Source organism: Crocodylus siamensis, chromosome 3 (genome assembly GCF_052110815.1).
Source record: "Crocodylus siamensis isolate JL-2025a chromosome 3, ASM5211081v1, whole genome shotgun sequence".
Lineage (NCBI taxonomy): Eukaryota > Metazoa > Chordata > Crocodylia > Crocodylidae > Crocodylus > Crocodylus siamensis.
In genome coordinates, this window is record NC_143397.1 from 168,821,812 (window position 1) to 168,843,422 (window position 21,611).

The window sequence follows — 21,611 nt, forward strand, 5'->3', positions numbered from 1 at the left end:
AGGTGCTGCCAAGCCTGCATAGTCATCCGCCCTCCCTCCCTCTCCACATGGCCCTGGCATGGGTGCCCCCCTGGGCTCTGCTGCCTCTGGCTCCCCAAGGGGTGCCCTTATTCACAACAGCACCATCACCCCATAATCCACCCCTGAGTCTATCAAAGAATTAAGAACCACTTGGCCACCTTCAGAGCAAATTGTGCCAGTCCGTTCACAGGATTCTTCAGGTCCAAACAGGCTAGGTCCAAAAGACTCCCCACGTCCAAAGTGAGAGGCATCATATTAATTCTTTTTCCAGCATGAAGGAACGCCCCACCCAGCCCCCAAGCCAACCTGCAGGTTTTTTTGGGTTTTTTTTACCAGATTTACTGGTTCTACCAATTTTTCCTGCCCCCTTGTGGGTTCCTCTGCCAGCTGCTGTTGATTTGCTCCTAATTGCCCATATTCTGCCCGCCTTCAGCAGGCTCCTTCAACCAGCTGCCTCATCCCCGGGGCAGTGCTGGGTGTGGGGACGGGGAAGCCAGGGGGTGTTGGGCAGGGGCTGGTGTTGTGTATCCACTATTTTTAAAGTGGCAGCACTATAGTTTCATGATGGGGTTCTCAGAACCCCACTAGTCACTTTTGCATAAAAGCAGTCAGAGATTTAATGGGGTTCTGGGGGAGGGGGCATTCAAGCTGCAGCTGGCTAAAAGGTTCTTGGTGTGACCTGGCCAAAGTTACCCTCCCCCTCAACCCTGTAGCTGCTGGTAAAACTTGGCACAGCAGACAGGCTCCTGAACTGTTGCAAGTGTTGGTGCCAGAGACTGTGGTTCACCTGGGTCACTAGGGCATGTCTGGGTCAAGGCCGGGGGGAGGCTCTGCCTCAAGCTACAGACGCTCAGTTCTTGTAGTGCCACCAGGCACTGAGCAGAGGACTGAATGGATAAACCGTGCACCCCAAGGGCATCCAGTCATGACTCATGGCCAAAAGCATCCCCCAGACAAAAATCACACCAGTGTAGCTTGATTGTAAACTTATAAAAATAGAACTTAACTATAAAACAATAAACAAATAAAAATAAATAAATGAACCAAACAAATAACAAGAAAACACAACTCTAAACCCACTCCCCTATCCCACAGCTCATCAGTCAAAAGTGGGGCACTGATCTGACCACTGAATAAACAAACCTCAATTTTTCCTTCCCTTCACACCAAATACGGCCCGGAACAGTTGAGCGATTTATAGGTGAGACAGTGGGAAAGGGGATGTGTGCGTGAAGGAAGAGCTGCCAGCCAAAGAATTTTGGGGGTGTTTAGCAGCAAGCCATTATGATCTATTCTTCTGGACAATGGGGGTGATCTGGGTGTACATATCACTGGTGTTTTGTTAGGAAAGGTCACTTGAGCAGATTCCCCTGATTGCCAGTACTAAGGCACAATTCACACTTTTGTAGGTATGAATATATGGAATTTCAGAAAAGATTCTTTAAATACGTCTATATAAATGCTTAAAAACTTTGCCAGAAAGCATCTTGCAGCTCTGGTGACAGCATAGCTGGTGCTCTCTTGACTCTTTTTGGTTATGAAAATTTTCTCAATGAAAACCAAAAAGAATGAATCCAGTATGCAGGCTACGGAGCAGAAGTCTGATACATCTATAAACCATGGCCCCAGCTGGACCCAGAAAGAACTTAAAGACTCGACTGATATTTGGTGGGAGAAAAAGATCATTGAGCAGCTGGAAAGTAGACAAAATAAACCAGTGTATATGGCAATTGCCAAGGAAATGAAGGTACATGAGCACAACCAGGACTGGATACAGTGCCGCAGCAAGATCAAGGCCTTGAAGTGTACTTTTCATTGGGCCAAGGACAAGAACTCTCATTCTGGGTCAGTGCACACAATTGTACCATTCTATGCCCAGCTGCCCATCATTCTCACCAAGGATGCAAGTGAGGCTTGTCTCCATTCATTCGGGACAAGGGTGTTCAGGAGGGCACACGTACCAAGAGACCACAGACTGTCCTGACACTCTTACAGGAAACGTGTCTGAGGTAGCTGGTCCACAGAAGCTGATGAATGGGGACATCCAAGATGAAGTTATCCTCAGCATGGAAACAGTTTTTCCAATACCTTGGCCACTGAGCACAGAGGAGGAGGAGGAGGAGGAGGAGAACATACCAGATGGAATTGTGCTGCCCCCACCCCAGACTTGTGTGATTCAGAGACCCAAAAACCATTTTCTGTTCCAGAGGCGCAAGAGGATCCGTGCCCAGGAACTTGTAAGTTTCGAGGAATGGGCATTATATTGAATGGAAGCTGGGGATGTGTGCCTGAACCATGGACACCAGCTCACACTGGAGCAGAGCAATGCATTAATTCCACTGCAGGCAGCAACACTCCAGAGGGAGCATGATGGTGGTGTCATCCGTGGAATTGCGAGTGGCCACTGCAGATGACTGGTGGGATGAAGTCCAGGAGGTGCTTAGAGAGAGCATAGCCACCACTAGGGAATTCCAAAAAGATATCACAGACAGCACAAAACAATTCCTAGAGCTGGCCATGCAGATCTTGAAGATAATCTTCTAATCTTGCACAATGATTAGAAAAGACACCTTAAGCATGACTAAGACCACGATTTGTAAGTGGGTCCCCCCTGCGAATAAGCATGCGAGATCCATTAGGTTTGCCTCTAGCCATGAAGTGACCAGCAGTGACTGCTGAGCCTGTCTCCCCCCACCCAGTGACAAAACTCAGGGACATTGTCTGCAAGTGAGTGATGCCCCAGTTCTAGCAGGGCCAGGAGAGTGCCACTATCCTTTAGGGAAGAAGGGGAGGGACAGATAGAGGGTGCACGGCCAGGACAGAAAAGCATAAAATGGGAGAGGGGTTCTTAGTCGGTGATGCTGCTGTTTATATAGGAAATAGGGGAGTCAGCATCCTGTGTTATTTCATTGTCAAAAAATTACCCGCTGTGGTCTAATAAAAAATAATGTTCATCCATGTATGCCTGCTGTAATGGGAAGGGTTGTATGTGCCTGGTGATGTAAGCAAAGCTAAACTTTTCCTGGTGTGCTACAGACACATAGCGGTAATGAGAGAGTACTTCCCCACCGGTGGAGAGTGGGTGGAGAGGGGTTGCACAAAATGGTACCTTGGTAACTTGGGTTGTAGTGGAACGGAGTTGGGGGTGGGGGGAGGGGCAGGGCAGGGCAGATTCAACATCAGCTGCCTGCATGGGCTGTCCTGTACTATAATAGTAGTGCTGGTGCCAGTGGCCTAATGCAAACAGCAAGGCGCAGGAGTGGGGCCACCCATGTTGCCTGTAGGCAGCACAAATGCCCAGAAAGCCACCACCACCTGCAGAAAGGGATAATTGTGCCCCAGGCATGTCCATGGCTAGGGTGCCCCCTTGTGCCATGCCACTCCATAATCCACCCCTGGTTCTTGTGAGGACTTAATAACTGCTTGGGTGCCTAACATGGGCACTCAAGAGTGCCTTTACGCAAATGGCACCCTGCTGGTCCCACACCCATAACGCATGGCCCTGGCCAGGGTGCCACCCTGGACCATGCTCCCCCTGGCTCCTGACATTTATTTTTGTCACCACCCCAGAAGCGTATCTGCAATTTTAACTAGTTTTTTTAGTTTTTACAATTTTTACAAACCCCTCTGTGGGTGCCTCTATCAACTGCTACGGCTTTTGCAAGTGAAGAGAACAAAGCCAGTGAGCTTGGTTTGAGCATTTGATAATGAGCAGCACTGAAAAAAAACAAGTGCCTGCCCATCAAGGTTATACAACTCCCTCCCTTTGGCCGATATACACATGGAACCTGAAGTCAAGCACATGGAAACTGTGAGGTTAAATCCTAGCTATGTTCCTTACAGGTAGCTAAAATGTCACACAACGGAATTATGATATTTGCAAAAGTCATAATATATAGTATTATAGACAAGGCATAGTTTATAATGTAACAATGGCTCTAAGTGCTGTTCATCTGAAAAAAGTGAGAGAGGGAGAGAGAGAAAGGGTGCATTTAAGGAGAGACAATACATTTCTTTGGGTCACTTGGCATAACCTGATCAGATTTTCCTTTCAATTTGCTGCAGTCCCACATGTAAGTCAAACAGAACACTACATATGTATCTGCAGCAACCACAGCAGCAAACTTGTTTGGACATTGTGTTTTTTCATATGGATAATTTTGTTATTACTTCAGCAGAGGGACATTCTCTTGGGGTATTTTTAGTTTTTTTTCTTTTAAAATGTTTAATAGGATACATTTTGTCTTGGCAATGCAGAGTCCTTGTATAGTTTAAAGAGTGTGCATTTACCCAGGCCTTGCTTGTATTTTTGCACAGATACAAACTAGCAGTATTCTCTGAAATTTGGGAGACAAACTAAAGAAAAGCCAAGATTTCCAAGGTTATAAAAAACTGATGTTTTGCCAACTTTTAACAGGAATTAACAATAGCCAGAGATAGCTTATTGATGTCTATACTACCTGTGGCTAGTCCTCCTTGGCCTCCTCTAACTCAGTTTGAGGAAAAAAAGAAGAATCTCTATTTTCAATCTAAAATAGCATTTATCTCTTTTCATTGAAAAGGCAACTGAGAAAACAGAAACCTGCATAACACCTCCACTTCAGCTGAATGTTTGTCACTCATATTTTTAGATTTCACTGGTTATTCACAGTCCTCACAAAGCCAGAGCTGATTCTTTGGAACTGTGAAAATGAGGTCTACAGGACCCTCAGTTGTGAGAATGGCAAAAAGGCTGTTTCACAATCCTATATCTCATTTTTATAATAACCATGTTACAAGTATACAGACCAGTCAGATGGCTTGTAGGACTTACTAGTGGTCTGGAAACGTACAGAACTAACATGAAACAGGCAGCTTTAAAAAAACAAAATATAAAACAAAACACTCCTGTCAAAACCAAGCAGTCATGATTCACTGGTTTACTGCTGGAGATCTTGTTGGTTTTCTCAATCTCAAAACCAGTTCTGAAAGCAATAAACCATTTATACCCTCACACAGAAAAAGGTGTGCATGTGTGTGTGTTCAGGGTGGGAAGGGGGGGAAGCTACATACCCTGCAATTAGACTGCACGGTGTAGATTCAGTAACAATATATTGTTCTTCCAGGGTGCCTGAAGAAGTGACTGAGAGCATCCTTCCCTTCAGACTTTCCTTGAGTTCCCCCTGTTAAGTGTTCAGCAGGCAAAAGTTTGTATTGTTGTTAATGATATATGATTTCCCCTATCTTTTAGTTCTCTCTGGGTGAATCTGGGGACAGCCTCCAGAGATAGCAGAAGAGTGTCTGAAAATTGGGAGATAAAGATGCTGTAAGTTGTAGATGTAAATGGTTTTGAATAAAGAAAGGAATTGAAAACAAAAACAGCATCAGCTTAGGATATTTTCAACTTTTGAATTCTTGTTCTTTGTGAGGGAAAAAAGAAAAAGTTGAGAGAGCAATGGAACTTATCTTATGCAAAATCAGAAAGCTTTAGGCTTTTGAATTAAAAAAACCCAGCAAACCAATGTCTATGTATGATTATATGTTTAAAAGCTGAAAATAATAGCCTGCAAGCAGCATTTTTATTGAGGAAGAAAAAATTAAGATCCCTCCCTATTCAGAAAAGAAGAGGTTTGAAATACAATACTAAAACAAATTGAGCTGAAAGTAGTTTTGTGCCAAAATAGAGAAAAAATAATCAGCTTATAATGCAACATATATGGGGACACCTGCAGGTTAAAAAAATGAAGGAAGGAATAGAATAGAAGGTACATGAAAAATGCAAGATACAATTGACCCTGAAAGCTTTTGTGATTTTGACAGATGATGGCAGTTGCATATGAATTGTAGGGTATTTTTAAGATGAAATCTAGAAGCATAGTTTTTCGTATGTATTTTTGTGGACCTAAGACAGGGATTCTGGTCTTTAGTCTATATATGGTACATTTATTTTCCCATGTGTGGAATGGGAATAATGATGCTTATTTCCATTGTAAGATTCTCTGAGATCTCCTGATGAAAGCACTTTATAGAATCTAGGTATTTCTTAACTACTATGACTCTTATTATTATTACTACACTCATTATTATTGTTATACTCTTGCTGAAGAGTTTGTGAATTTCCTGCAATTTTTGCTGCAACTATGTTTGTCTTCAAAAACCCTCAAACCAAACAAAACACTCCCTAGCTTTTCAGTATAATTCCTGGCTTAACACGGAGCATTGTTTTGTTTGTTTTCAGAGGAAAAAAATCTGTAAAAATCCAAACATGGCAGTATAGTGTATGAGAACAAGAAATTGATACTGGGTGTATCTACGCATGCAATTAAGGTGAAGCAATAAACTCCAGGTGCAGCATCTACATGCCCAGGACAGCAGCAATATGAGCCAGAGTGAAGCAGGCCCAGGCTGGAAGGGGGCACAGGGGGTCAGCCCCGGGCTCTGGGTGGTGGCATTAGGCAGCAGAGGGGCTGGCTGGGGCAGAAGTGTCACGCAGGAGTTTGACCCCCAGCTGGCTGTGCTGACAGGGCACTATTTACACCTGCAGTCACTGTCTATGTGTATGTTTAACTGCATGTAATTATTCCACTGCAGGACAGTACTATCCCTGAGTACTACCACTGACAGTACTATCTTACAGCAGAGTGAATTAGTTTACTATGCGCTAATACCCTACAAGGTGCACATGTAGACTGTGACTAGGGTGGCCATCATAGAGGACATTCCAGTTTTCTGCTACTCTGTCCTCGACTGATATGAAACCAGATAACTTTATGTCCTCTATTTTGCTCTTCAAGAGAAAAATAGAGGACATAAAGGCATCCAGTTTCATATCTGTAAAGGACAGAGGACAACTGCACTGTCCTGTATGATGGCCACACTAACTGTGACACTTTACTATGGAGCTAATTAGTCTATATGTACATGTACCAACTGGCTACTAACTATGGCTAGGTACAGACATTCAAAAAACCTGAGACATAATCAGTCTAAGTTATGCAGTTTTCTGTAAGCGGTGTAATTTAGATTGGTAATGAACATTCACCCATTAGCAGGGGTGTCGAGGATACATGCTGTGGGGCTTTGGTCCTTGGTGTGTTGACATATTTCCTGTTTCTGGTAAGCCAGGAGCTGTAGCCACTAGGGGTGTGCAAAGCAGGCTGTATTCAATTCAGTTTAGGATTTGGAAAGATTTGGGGGACAGTGATTTGAGTAGTTGATTTGTATCACTGTTCTGATTTGATTTGGCTGAATCCGAGTCTGAAGATTCAGTTCTGATTCAGAGAATCAGTGATTTGGCCACAGACACAGCTTTATAAGTTTTTTCTACATACCTTGAGGTACCAGGCATGGCTCTTGAATGCTGAGATGGTGGGGCAGATGGAGCATCCCACAGGAGTGTGAGGGGGGCCTCCCTGCATGCTCAGCAGTGGACCAGGAAGTGGACCGGAAGTACTTCTGGTCCAGTTCTGGGTCTGCTGTTGAGCACATGGAGAATCCCCCCACAGCCCTCTGACTTGGTGATTGGCCGCGGGGGGATCCTGGGTGCCCCCCCCAGACCAGTGGGACACTCCGTCTACCCCAGCATCTCAGCATTCACAAGCCACCTGGTACCTTGAAGTATGTAGAAAAAACATATAAAGCTGTGGCTATGTCTAAATCATTGAATCTCTCTGACTCGAATCAGAGGCTTCCGATTTGATTCAGAGAGATTAATGGGTCTTCTGATTAGATTTGGATTCGGAGATTCGGCCACTGAATCGGGCCAAATCTCCTCCAAATTGAATCAGCAACCAAAGCTTTGCACAGCCCTAGTAGCCACCACTTCTTTCAGCCCTTCCCTGATGTTTTATTCTTGCCTGCTATGTCTTTGATGTTTCTTAGGATTATTATTGGGAGGATATTTCTCAGTGGAAGAATCACCTTGGGCCCTTGGCTGGACCAATTCATGGGGCTCCATCCTCCCCTTCACTCTGACCTAACCACATCTTAGTTGTTGCATCTGACACAGAAAACCACCAGCTGGTGGAACTATTTTCTCTGGATTGGGGTAGTTAAGCCTGGTTCTAACAGACTCACAGTCCTAGATCCCTGTCCTCCTGCTAGCCCCTTTGGGGTCAGGCAGGATCATTCAGGTACAGACCCCAAACACAAATATAAGCTTTCAGTGGAGGTAAGTACAAATGAAGAAAAAAAAAAGCAAGGAAGAAAAAAAAGGAATCCTTCAGAGAAAACAGGAAACAAAAGGGGAAAAAAAATACTTTGTTTAAGCTCCCAAGGAGCAGTCTTGCACTGCAAAAGGGTTGAGCTCACTGGCTCTTTCCTTCCCCCTTTCCCACCTACTTGCGGGTGAAGGGTTCCACCTGGCCTGACCTGGTCACATTCGGTTCCAGCCGCAGTCCTCTGACCCCTTCCATTTGCTGTCTGACATCCTGCTCCAGCTCTGCTCATCGTAGACACGCATTGTGAGGGGAATTCTCCAGCACCTCTGCTTCTTTGATGCTAGACAGGCTGAAAGTACTCTGTGCGGCTCATCCTGGACAAATCCAGAGACAGTACTCACTCTTCCACCATTGCACCATTTTTAAACTAATCTGTGTGTGCTGAACTTCTATTCTGCTACAGGTATAGACTAATTTCTGAAGACATACTGGTAAAAGTATGATGTCTGTACCTGGCTTAAATGGATAACAGCCATAATTGTCTACGATAAGAGACAAGTGACAAAAATGGCAAAAGGGTGAAAATTAACTTGATCCTTAAAACTCTTGTGCACAAGTTTAACTTCTCTCCTGCAAGATAGCCTAGTCAATAGTGTAAAAATGCCTGAAAGACTTTGTTTTGACAAGACTGCATCTGCTATCTGTTATAGCATCTACCTTCTAGATTTCTTTCCCGAGTTATGTACTTACGCTCCTAAATACTCCTTTGGAGCCCCTCAGAATGAGCTCCAAAACAACCAGCATGCTGAGTGTAAAGGGAGCTAATCAGTATGAAAAAATGGAGGATAGACACCTATCTAAAACCCTACTCCTCTCTGAGTCATGTGTGCTTTACCCAGCATTAATGAAAGATGTACCTCCCTGCATTCAGGGCTCATAATTCAGAACCCTTTCTTGAAGGTAGGTATCTACAACCTTCTGTTCAAAACATCTGCAAAAGGTCACTTTTTGGTATGGTGGGTAGACCACTTACCCATAATGTGGAAGACCCAGATGCAAATCCCTTTTCTGTCCGAACAGATTCAAATCCACTTCTCATCTCCCACTTCCAAAGAAATGTATCAGCCACTAGGCTAGAACATATTCTTTGCAGGGGATGTCCTGATGAAACTTTTCTTTGTTGCAGGAAAGAACTCAAGCTTCATTGAACTCAAAGAGTGAATGACTCTAGGCTCTTATTTAGGACACCCATCTGAGAAGGAAGAACTCTGGATTCCAGTCTCTGGTCCAAGCGTTACTAATGCATTTTATATGAAAAATGAATTGGATAAAATTAATGAAGAAAAACTCTTGGAAGGAGGGCTTCAATGCAGGCCTCCATGTTTTGATGAACACCCTCCCCACCACGTTCCAGTGGGTAGGAAGCGCTGGCAGTGGCTGTTCTCCCTCCAGCTTGGCTCTGAATGAAACATATGCCTCATGCTGCAGCATGTGTGGGGCCTGATAAATAGACATTTTTAGAACACTCATATTCTATCAATCTACTCAAGGGAAACAGGTGGGGGAATGCCTAGTTTCTGGATCCCAGATGGAAGTATCTTTGAAATGGGGCTGAGCAATTTTATGCCTATCAGGAAGAGATGCTTTGAGCAGAGACAGAAACAGAACTTCAAGTATCTGGGGAAATTTAGTGTCAAAAACTGAGCTTAGGCAATACATCAGTTTAGAGGTAATCAAGTGGGGCTTTTCAGGACTACGGTTTGGGATTTAGATACCTCAAGTCCATATATGTCTTTAGGCATGTCTTTGAATTTATTTGGATAATCTGGCCCAAATGTATTATAAATTTTGCAATAAATGGTAGGCATTCAGTGTTTTGGTAATGTTCATACTTTTTAATTGCTTGTGCCACATATTACCACATCTGAATATTCAGGGGCCCAGTTATTTCTAATATGACATTCTGAAGAATGGAAGAAAAAGATGATGGGATGTCAGTGGTCTATAGATGCTTAGAAGATACTCTGAAATCACGCAATGTGTCTCAACGCTCATAACAATTAACAACTATAATACCTCATATATGTGTCAATACCAAAGCATTTAACATTTTTTCAAATACCATGACCATCAAGACAACATGATAACATCAACTAGAAATAAACAGATCCAGCAGCACAATACATTACCAATACTGATGTCATATCTACCTATGGTAAATAAGGAGGCATCCAAGTTGTCTGGATTTGACCTTCCCCAAAGTTGAAGATGAGGGAAAAATAATGGTTTGGGTTTTGCGTATTTCATGAATCAAAACCCAGTGTAAACATTTTGATATTGCATTCTGTCTAACTTCTAGTTTGGAAAGTTCTGAACCAGAATCCTAGCTTGATCTGATCTTAGAAATATAACAAATCCTGTTACGCCTTGTAACATAACAGTCAAACACTTTGTCAGGATAATGTTTAACTTGATTTGTATCTTTTAAGGAGTACAAGAACAGCTACACAATGATCATAGATGGAATGATCATTCATGGAAACGTAAGACATTTGATATTGGCCTCCTGATTTATCAATTCCATAACAATGGACATCAGTACATTCAATGGGATGAGCTTATCCTATTTTCAAATGTATTTGGATTGCTGTATGCTTTTGACCAGTGTGAAGGACCCACCACAGTAGTTAACAGTGTATTCATACTACAAGAAAATTATTGCCAACATATATAGATTAAATAAAAATGGTTTGAAGGGAACACATCTTGATGTTATGATGGTGACTAGCTGTTTACCCAGTGCCAGGGATCTGTGTTGTGCTTTGTGAAGAAAAACTGAGTACCTGCACCAATAATGATGCAACCAAAGTTAAGATAAGAGGTAAAATAATCTTAAAAAGCATGTATGTGTGTTAGGAGCCTTTATCCTATTTGAAAAAGTCATTATGTACTTAAGAATCTGAATCTCATTGAAAATGCTAAAGATTTAGGCTCCTAAGGCACTTTTCAAAATTGGATAAATATTCTTATACCACACAGGAAGTCTTGAAAATCTTGCACAGAAATAAGAGGAGAGGCAGTGAGAACATGAAAATGATACTGAGGAGGGAAGGCACTCTCAGAAATAATAAAGGAAAAATGCAATAACTTATTAGTTGAAATGCAGGAAGATATAATAAGAAATACCGTGCTGCAAAATGGCTACTTAAGGACTGCAGCTGCTGGACTCTGCCAAATGCCAATGGTCAGCCTAATTCTGATAAAGAAAAGCTTCCTAAAGTAGAGCAACCATGGACTGGGGAATGCTAACAGAGAGGCTAGGAAGAGATGGTGTTGGATCTATGCAACTTAATGATGACAACACTGTTTATGAGAACATTGTAATGGCTGTTACGTACTACCCATATTTAATACAGTGTAGTATAGGGTTTCTCTATTTGGACTACTACAGGAAATGGCAGGGTGAGACAGAGGTTACTTTTTGATTTGTCTAGGACAAAGACTAGCTAAAATTCCTAGTCAACTGCTTAACAAGCTTCAGTATGTTTTTGGTCTGCACATTCACAACAAAACTTTTTGAGTCTATCTTTATCTACTGTGCAGAAGATTTACTTGAATAGCAAGCTGAACTACTTTTAAGCTATTGTGTACCCCAGAGGAGTTGAAGAAATATGGTCTCTGTCACCAAATGCTTGATCCACTAATACCCTGTGGCCTTGATAATAAATTATCTCAGGATTGGGATGTCAAGTGTATGCTTGTATTTTCTGCATAAATAATTGCATTCAATCAATGCACTAATTTGCTATTATACAAGAGGCATTGCTATGAACAAATTGATTAGCTTGTTAGAAATTTCAGAAATATTTAGTAAATTAGGGAGCCTCAGAGGTAAAATGATGTTTCAAAGGGTTAACCTGATTGAACCTGAAGTGCGCATCTTCCCAAGTGAAACAGTTCTACAGTACATGGTCCTTTAATGGGCATGGATGGAATCCATAAAGTGAGAAATGTGTATTTTCGTGAGTGGATGTCCTTACCTCTTGACTTCTGTCAAACCTACTTAAGTTCCTTAGAAGATAATGCACCACATCTTTTTCAAAACAGATGTGAGGAACTGAGCCTATCAAAGGGGGCAGAACTTGGGGTGAAATAAAGAAGAGTGTACTTTTGTTTTAACCTGTATTACTAATGGATACCAACAAAATTCTAGCTTGTTCCCATATGACAGCTTCAATCAATCTGAAGGCTCATTAAGCCTTCCTAACTAATTTTTGAATAATAACACCAGTTGTATTAACATTATAACGCACAACATAATCCATGTGAGTTGAGATGAGTCCACAGATAGAGCTCATTTTAGTTCTAATTACAATCTGGAAATATATTGTGGAAAATGTAAGTCATATGCTTTTATCTTTCAAATTAGCAACCCAATCCATATTAGTTCTATATTGCTATAATTGTGCTGTTCATATAAATAGCAATATGAAAAGGATTATTAGTCCTCTATCACAAATACTGATCTGTACTTGTGAAATGATAATATTAAAGCTGTTTAACATATAGAGCTGCTCCAAATAGAGTCAACAGCAGTTTTGCCATTAACTCAAACAAAAGTCAGATTAGGCCTATGTTCTAGACAGGTAAAATGTATGCTTGTAGCTTTAGTTAATATTTAAAGAACAGTTTTGAAGGTGATAATAATCGGTCAAATTACTTCCTCAGATGCAGAGGTGATGCTTCCATTGAATTAACCCCATCCTGCCCCCCCCATTTCTTTGTTGCTAATATCATTTTAGACCCACAATCCTAGAAACATTTAGAGCCAAATAATTAAAAAAATACCCAAACTCAGGTGCTCAAATCTAAAATTGTATCAGCCCTGTTCAGCTACTAGATGTGCCTGGTCTCTACAAGCCTCGATCACTTCTGGGTATTTTTTACTTAAAAGTTCTAAAAGTACCTCAAATTCTGCTCCTGTACGTGCTCAGAACCTCTTACTCTCAACAAGTTAAATTGTTCAACATCTAGCTCATGCTTAAGCCCAGTGAGGATCCAAGGTGTTCCTTTATCTGCCTCGTAGGTACACTCTAAAAATGCATATTGCACAACTACTAGATTAGACTCCACACAAGTGCAATCGTAGCTGCCACTTTTCCTTTAAAATAATATCGGTAGCGCCTCTCTTGTACATAGTACTCTAGTGGTTACAGTGTTCACCCAGTATTCACCACCAAGGCTCCCCCCTACATCTCCCTGGCCCTTGTGGCTCACCCATACCTCCTGTGTCCCCCAGCTTACTTGTGGCTGCCCAGTGCAGAGCAGGAGCAGCAGCAGCAGCCGAATTAGTGGTGGTAGCAGCCTCAGTGGCCAGACAAGCAGTGGGGGAAGCAGTTGGTGGTGTGTTTACACTAATGTGTAGCCTAGAGTGGGCACACATTACTGTAATACAGCTAGGGAACAGATCACAGATAAACCTGCTGTGGAGTGGCATAACTTCAAGCTGCCTAAAGGGTGTTTAAAACTAGTTTCAAGTGTTAGTGTGTAGACAATCCAGGCGTTAAGAGCTCCAGTAGCTGCCTAAAGTTAACATGTAACAAAGCTCTAAAGCACTTAAACATCCCCCACAACCCTCACGCATACTGAAAAAGCTGGCTTTTAAACACAATGAGGTGTTGCCCCACTGTCTAGCTCTTAAGCGTTTCTTCGCTTATTAAGTTGATTGTTCTGGATCCTATGCATGATTTAGGGCGCTTGGACCCCTGACTCTGGATTCTCCTCTTCAGTGATGCCTAAAAGTAAGTCATGGCAACACTAAGCCCAGGGATCAGATCTGAATCTATCATGTAGGTACTGTCTCCAGAGTGGTAACCAACTCAACTGGGTTAGGTTCTTCAGGTCCCTAAGCAGTGTTCAGTGGCAGCCAGAGCATTATAGATACTGAACAGGGTGACTCATACAGCTTGGCAAAAGGAAATACTAGACAGAGAGATGCATTTGAACTCCTATTCCTCAGGTACCTAACAAGTAGGACCAGGTTACAAACCTGGAGAGCAAGGCCAAAACACAGCATTAGGAACCAAGATAAGAACAGGGAGTCAGAAGCCATGGAGAAACACTGTGCCAGGAGTCAGAAGCCAGGAAATACAGGGCAACAGCAAGAGCAGAAAACAAGCTGAAAACAGCACATGAAGGCAAGGCCGGGGACAGAGTCTAAGGCAGGGAGCCTACAGCAGTTGAGAAGCGGGGCTCCTGCAGGTTACAAGGTAGATGCTGGGAGTCAAGATTTAAAGCAGGAACCAGGCAAAAGTCAGGAAGACAAAGTTAGACCATTGTCAGAGACCAGATGGGCTTTAGAAGCATTAAGCAAACAACATGCCTCTGGATCTATTGGCTAGATAGCTTGAACCTTAGCTGTGTGTAGCCAGTAGAGCAATTAAGCACAGCTATACCAAATCAGGAAGCAGGCAGAGCCAGGCAAGTCTTAAGCTTAGTGCAGCCCTTTGGCCCCTTGTAACAAAAGGGCGGATCTTCATCAATTCAGGATTCAAAACATTTGGAGGGACTCTGTGCAGAGGAGCTATCCTAACTGACAGCAGTGTTCAGTTCAGTACGTAGTGCAGCAACCCCGCTGTACTTTTGAATGGTGGTGATGCCCATTTTTCCCTCAGTAACTTAGTGGTTATGGTACCTGGCCAAAGAGTGTGACACCTGGATTTTAAGCTGTGGACTCATATCCACAGCTCACACTGCCTACACGACTGTCTTCTTCAATAGGATATGAGCTAGATTGGGTTGATTCCTGCTGAAGCTGGCCCGCTGTGCCAAAAGTGCAAGAATGATGGTGCAAGGAGAACAAGCAAGAGAGAGCTGCCCTAGTAGTTATGTCACTCCTGTGGGGGAGGGGGTTCTGGTTTCTGGGCCTATTGCCAAAATTTCCCCTTTCCTCTCCTCTCTGGCCAATAGGTTTCTAGTATAAAATGAATAAACAGTCCTGGCAACAGAGGCCAGAACCCACATCCCAGGGAAGTGCCTTAAGCCACACTGAGCTATAAAGTTTCACTCTCTCTTGCTTGTTCCGTAGACTATTTACATATTCTAAATCACTTCACTATTTTTTTTAAATATTACCAGATTTCTGTTTCCAGCTCAGCCTAAAGTAACCTTGTGTAACTTCTCCTTATTTGTAAAACAGGGCGCCAATAGTGGACGCCCTTCTAAGATGGACGGCTAATGCCCTTGATCTGAAATGAGCACTGTGAAGTGTAAGGAAATATAAACAAGAGTCTGAAGACTTGACATTTAAACTCAGGCACTTCTGGCTTGCAGCTCGTAGCATGTTTCCACAGAATAGTACAAAACAGTGACTGCCTTTGCAGTGCATAAAAGGCAGCCTGATCTAGCTAAAACCCAGCAAAATCCAGGTCACCTAATGGGTATGGAAATATCAGTGTTTCCTGCCTCAGTGAATGGGCAAAGTACCCAAGATAAAAATAGAACCAACCACACCTTTTCCTATAACTGATGATTACCACATTACCACAATTGTTTGGAGGCTTGAAAATAAGATTTTTACTCTCTTGTTATGGACACTTGGAGAAATGTGGTTGGGCAGTGAGATACATCGTATTTCATTACAGCTAATTGATTAAATAAAATGAATCTCCTTTTTCAGGAATACATAGCAACTTTACAAAATTGGTGCTTTTTTTTTAAACCACAGGCTGACTTTTGATTGGTAAGAAGAGAAGAAACAAATTTATTTTTGAAGCTAATCAGCAATCAGCTTTTCAAAAATGTTACAGATAGCAATTGTCACTTAGATGCCCCTAGCATCCATCAATCATTTGATTTAATAGAAACAGTGTCATTGTAATAAAATGTTGCCAAAGAATAAATGTCTCATGGTTTGAAAAAACATGCCTGTGAGTTTTGTTTTTGAAAAATGCCTGTGATTTGTCTTGGTTTTTTTAATCTTGCAAATGAAGACTATTGTCCTATGATAAAGTTCTATGCAATTGACATTATCTCTTAATTATTTTTGTAATATATTCATTGCAGAACTTGTTCAAGTAAGAAGTTATTGTTTAATTTCCATGATTGATGTGCTCATTTCATGAGTATTAGATTAGTGGAGAGTACACAATTTATATTAACATGCATATGTCATTGAAGAATGCATCATTTTCCAGCTGTCTTTGAATAAAGAACATGCATAAGAAATAACGGACTTGCTCATAAACTCCTTACTCATGTAAGTAGTCCCATGGGAGTAAGGGGATTGCACACTTGCATGGAAAATAGGTTGGATAACCTAATCCCACCTCTAAATCGTTTGATTTCAGTTTCACATAATAAGACAAAAGGAGGGAACATTTATAAAATGACAGAATTGTTCTGTCAAAACAGTATCATGGATATTTAACATTTTAGGTCTGATTATTAGTATTTACATTGCTGTAATACCAAGGGGCCCTATGAATCCATAATGTATGAACACTCCCACCCTAAAAATATCATTCAACTGGTTCCAAACAGATAAATATCTATCTTTTCCTATATAGAGCCACAATAATTTCATTTTATAATTCTTGCATTACTCAGGCTGACAGTTCTTGAAATCAGTAATGCTCCAAGTAGGCACAAGAATCTGCTTACACTGACTTGATGCAGTGGGCGCACATATACTCATGAGGAAGGACTACACTGGTAAGGGGTTGTTGGATCAGGCCTATACAACTTAAACCATATGTAAAACAATCCCAGTTGTTTAATTAGTTCAGCAAGGGCTGAATCCTGCAAGTTGCTGTATAGATATTAGTGGGAACACTCAGTACCTTTCAGGATCAAATGTTTAATTACTACAGAAAGCTGCTTCATATTTATAATGTAATCAGTAGAAAATAAACAAATATTTCTCCAATTAAATGACATCCAAAAAAGTCCAAACTAGTTTGACATCTAAATGACTGCGAAAAAAGCAAAGGAAGAACAGAAGTATTAGCTTTCTTTTATATTATTCGTCATATTTCTTTTGTGTAAGAAATTGTAAAATGAAAAGAGAAACACATCAAGGCATCGGAAATAAACATCCAAATGAAAACAACTGCTGGAACAAAATTCTGGAAAGAGATAAAAGTCTGCCAGCATTGAAAGTAAAAAGACTAGCAGAAACGTGCCCAGCCTCCCCAACATGTTATTAACATCTTAGGAAAATGCTACTGAAATGTTACAAACTAATTAAATTGGGCATACAAGGAAACCAATGGGAATAAAGTATTATGCAAATATAATGTTTTCTCTACATAAAGTAACTGGTATGAGTCTATGTGCTATTAACCAGACACACTGCTGAATCTTCACCCTGGTCCCTGTCTGTAGGAAAATATGCACGAAAAAGGCCTATCTTCAGACTAAAGCAGCACTGTAGGATGTAAATGAACCTGATTAAAGAAAATGGAGTGTAATTCTGGTGAAGGAAAAGTGGGTAGAAAAAAGGAGGGGGATGTGAAAAGGAAAACTGTACCTGAACTTTCCACAAAGGAAATCATGGTGTAAAGCTGGACACATAAAGCAAGATCGCCATCTGCTGCTCATTCTCAAATGGAATGATTCAGATTTGAATGCTATACCCGTTTGGGAGCATGTACAGTACATGATTTGACAAGCTGATATAACAGTGAAGTACGCTGCATTTTGGAGGGCAGGATCAAACCCTTGGCAGGTGTGGAATCGTTTATCTAGTTCAGTCACTGTGTGAAGATGTCATTTTATAAGACAGCTGAACCTAACTGGAAACCATTTGTGAATAGTGTCAGTAATAAAGCTATTGTCTATTAATAAAGCAAGTTACTTTCCCTAGGTATATCAAAAGCTCTCAATCAGAATCCTAGCAGAAAAGATAATTTAGCTATAACATAGCACTTCAGAGAAGTAGACACCAGCAAATGTGAAAACAAATAGCGGCTGCCTTGTCACTTTTGTCTGCCAGAACACTTGTCACCTAGTAAAAGGGGCTGGTTTTTATTCATGGAAATCTGGGGCCTATTTATAGCTATACCTTTATTCACAGATATTTTTAAAGTGTTCATCATCACAGTCAGAGTGCCTATGTTTCTTATATGACCTGAAACAAGAGAAAACTGTACCAATGAAATAAATTTAATAATTAGTACTGTGCATTTATATAGTGCTTTTCACCTCTCACATTCTTTATAAAACATTAACTGTGATGAAAGTCCTGAAATTTAAGTTTTTAAGGTATGGGAAAGTTAGAAGAGATCAGCCTCCCATATTGAAAGTCCCTTAATGAGACCTTCCAAGACTGAAAATGACATCTGTTTCATGAAATGAGGTACAAACAGGGATAATTGTTCAAAATGAGAAGTAACTTATTTTGTACAAATTCTATTACCAGATACTTATAAGCACAAATTGCTAACAAATTCTCATTCTCTGATTACGGGCCTCTCCTGTCTAATGTCTCATAGATGGAATTCATGATAGAGTCCTTTATACTCAAGAGTTTGCTAAAAATAAGGCTCAGCTTTTAGCTGAAATCAGGAGTTACACTAGAATGGAATTTAGCTCAATGTCTCTCTGGTTTATAGTGCAAAAGTGGCCATATACAAAGGCACCAATAGATGGATGGATGTGTTTGCTTGTCCTCTAAATCATCAATTGAAACAAATAGTTCCAGAAATAGATGCAATGGGTATTCCCCTATTACATATTAATTATATGCTGCTGATTTGTCACAGGCTCTGGAATGCTACTCAACCAGGAAGCAATGGAGAAGATCATGACATGGATTGTTACCCAAAGCTAAGGAGAATCTAATAGATCATGGTCTCAGAACATTCTTATTGATGCAAGAAAGTACATCCAGATATTTTCTTCTGAACATTACTCAGGAGAGTCAACATTTGCATTACTTCATCTCCCAAGATTTCTAATGGGGAAGAAGACAACTTCAAATTTAGTTGAGACATTATAGGAGCCCCAGTGATAGAGGCTGCCAAGGAGGTGTGATGAACTGCTCTATTCCCTGCCTCTTGTAACCATACCCCACCTTCTTGGCCAAGAGGTCAGTACTGGACTCCATAAGTCCCTAGACTAGGAGAATGCCTTGTAGGAACCAGGAGTTCTAGTTTTTTGTATGTCTTGTAGGAATACATTTCATTTTGGGCTGTTGTTCTACTCTCAAAGAACACATATTCTGGACTAAGTTTTCAGAGCTGGTGTTATTCAAACTGGCCCATAGAAAGCAAGTTAAAGCTAGGACACATGGCATTGCTGAAAGTCAGAAATGAAACATGGGTGAGTGCAGACCAAGGTTCCAGAAAGATTTATGAAACTAGGTATATATGATTTAGTTTTATCTTTACACTTATCTTTAAATCATTACTACCACTGCTTCAGTTGCACCATCGGCTGACAGCTTTTTGCCTACGAGTTGAATTTCCTAGTGTAGACAAGGCTCAGGGAGTGGAAATTTAACTGATTTTCAGCACTGCAGACACCTTTGACCTGTAACTCAAAGTATGACAGTTTGAAAACATATTAAGGAACAGCTACTTCCCAATGGGAACTGTTCCATCAGCAGCTCCTCTCTTTGTTTTCTTTCCTGTCACTACTGAGACCAGAATGACATGGGGGTGCATGAGTGGTTTGAAGATGATTGTAGCAATGTAGATGTCTAAAACAGCCAGAAGGGTTGTTAGTGGGCTAGAAACAAGAATCTTAACCTTGAAATTATACCTCTTTTTAGCCAAAGATGGGGGTATGAAAACAACATTTTCTTTTATACCATCAAATAGAAATGATGACTTAATGGACTAGCAATTTCACCACGATCTGCTGGTTGTGAAAGCACACAAAATGCAGGGCCTGCAGAAAGCTTCTATTCTATGTAGCCTTAATATCTGCAGAGATAGAAAATTATACTGTGAAGCCAGGCACATCTATGATATCATATTTAACCTGTGGGAGACTTGCTTTACCAGAAGGGCTGTGCACATTATGTCAGAAATTATATGTTGAGCTAATGATATATTCGAAAGAGATAATAAGCCTTCCAGGAATCCCTTAAGTGTATTATTTGTTAATTTAGGAGGTATCGTGAGTGAGGCAGCAGAGTGACTGTACTAGGGGGCTAAAATGTAAATGCCGATGTCCGCTAGGGAAAACAAAGGTGCGCCTCCTGTTAGGTCTGAGATCCTTCCTTTATTTGGCATAGGGGACATCATAATTCAGAAAGCAACCTCTGGCATGTGGAATGATTTTGTTGCCTCATCAATGAGACTTTTAGATTAAGAAATGTGAATGTTTTCATATTCCTGGAGGGATTATTATATCTTGTTTAATATTTCATATATTTGACATCAAATTACCGATTAAATGCTACTATTTATTAAACTGCCCTTCTGGTCATATGATTTGCTAGGTTCCTTGTAGAGTGGCTTTACTTTAGTTTGTTTTATTAACCAGTAATTCAATGTAAATGTTATGATTTGGAACCTGAAAGGATATTCTGCTGACAGGGATCTATTTTTGAGACTTTAGAGAGTCATAAAATCAGAAATTTCAACAGGCTGGATGAGGAGAAATTTTTCTCCCTCCCCAACGTAGAAAAATATCAAACAAAATTTATGTGAGGTGAATCTCTATGCAGTTTCCATGACCCATACAACTATTTAACTTACAAATAGCCAAGAAAAGCATTGTCCCTGTTCCTACTTAATTCTGCTATTAACAGGCAACAGGCTAGCCTAAATTATTAACATAGCTTAATGTGCTTTGCATAACCTAAAAAGCCAGTACTTTTTAACCCTTTCCATACACAGCATTCCCATTGACTTCAATGGGAGATCTCTAGACAAGGGTTTGTGGAATGAAGTTAGCTTTTTGTTTAGTTGCAGTTTAGCTTTATCTCTTTGTTGAATAGCCTACTGGCTTGTACACTGTAACCACTTCTGTGTGACATTTGTGATTGACAGGTGTGAGTGCAAAAGCTTTTCCTTAAAGGTCAGCTGGCCACGAGAGCCACCCAAAATTTGGAGGGCATCGTTGGATTGTATCCTGTGTTTACAGTGATGAGCCCCAGATGACATACATCTCTTAAATCAGTCCAAATCAGATAAGCAGATAAGTGAACTTTTGGATGGTGGTGCCTGATGCTTCCCAGTGTCTTTTACTTGTCTCCTTTTGCTTCTTTCCATTAATAAAAGAGAGGATTTCTGTGTACTTCCCAAATCATTATTTTTTCATATTGTCCTGGTTCCATTGGCTTACATTTTTACAAATCATTGCCTTTATCTGATGTTTACCTTTCCTTCCAGAGGATCCACATATATGGCTTCACTGGTGACTAAAAGGGATTGCAGAAACCACAAGGTAGTTTGAAGAAAGATATTTTGGATATAAAGAAGAGCAGAAGAAAAACAAGGT

The 21,611-nt window shown here is 41.0% G+C and overlaps 1 long non-coding RNA gene across 1 annotated transcript in view; it reads left to right on the forward strand.

Annotated features, from left to right (window-relative positions):
• Positions 1-21,297, forward strand: part of LOC149869098 (uncharacterized) — a 42,181-nt gene extending 20,884 nt beyond the window's left edge. The window contains exons 2-3 of the long non-coding RNA XR_016441074.1: positions 18,923-19,248; positions 21,161-21,297. This is a non-coding gene — a long non-coding RNA (uncharacterized LOC149869098). The remainder of the gene's footprint in view (positions 1-18,922; positions 19,249-21,160) is intronic.
• Positions 21,298-21,611: the final 314 nt, after the last annotated feature.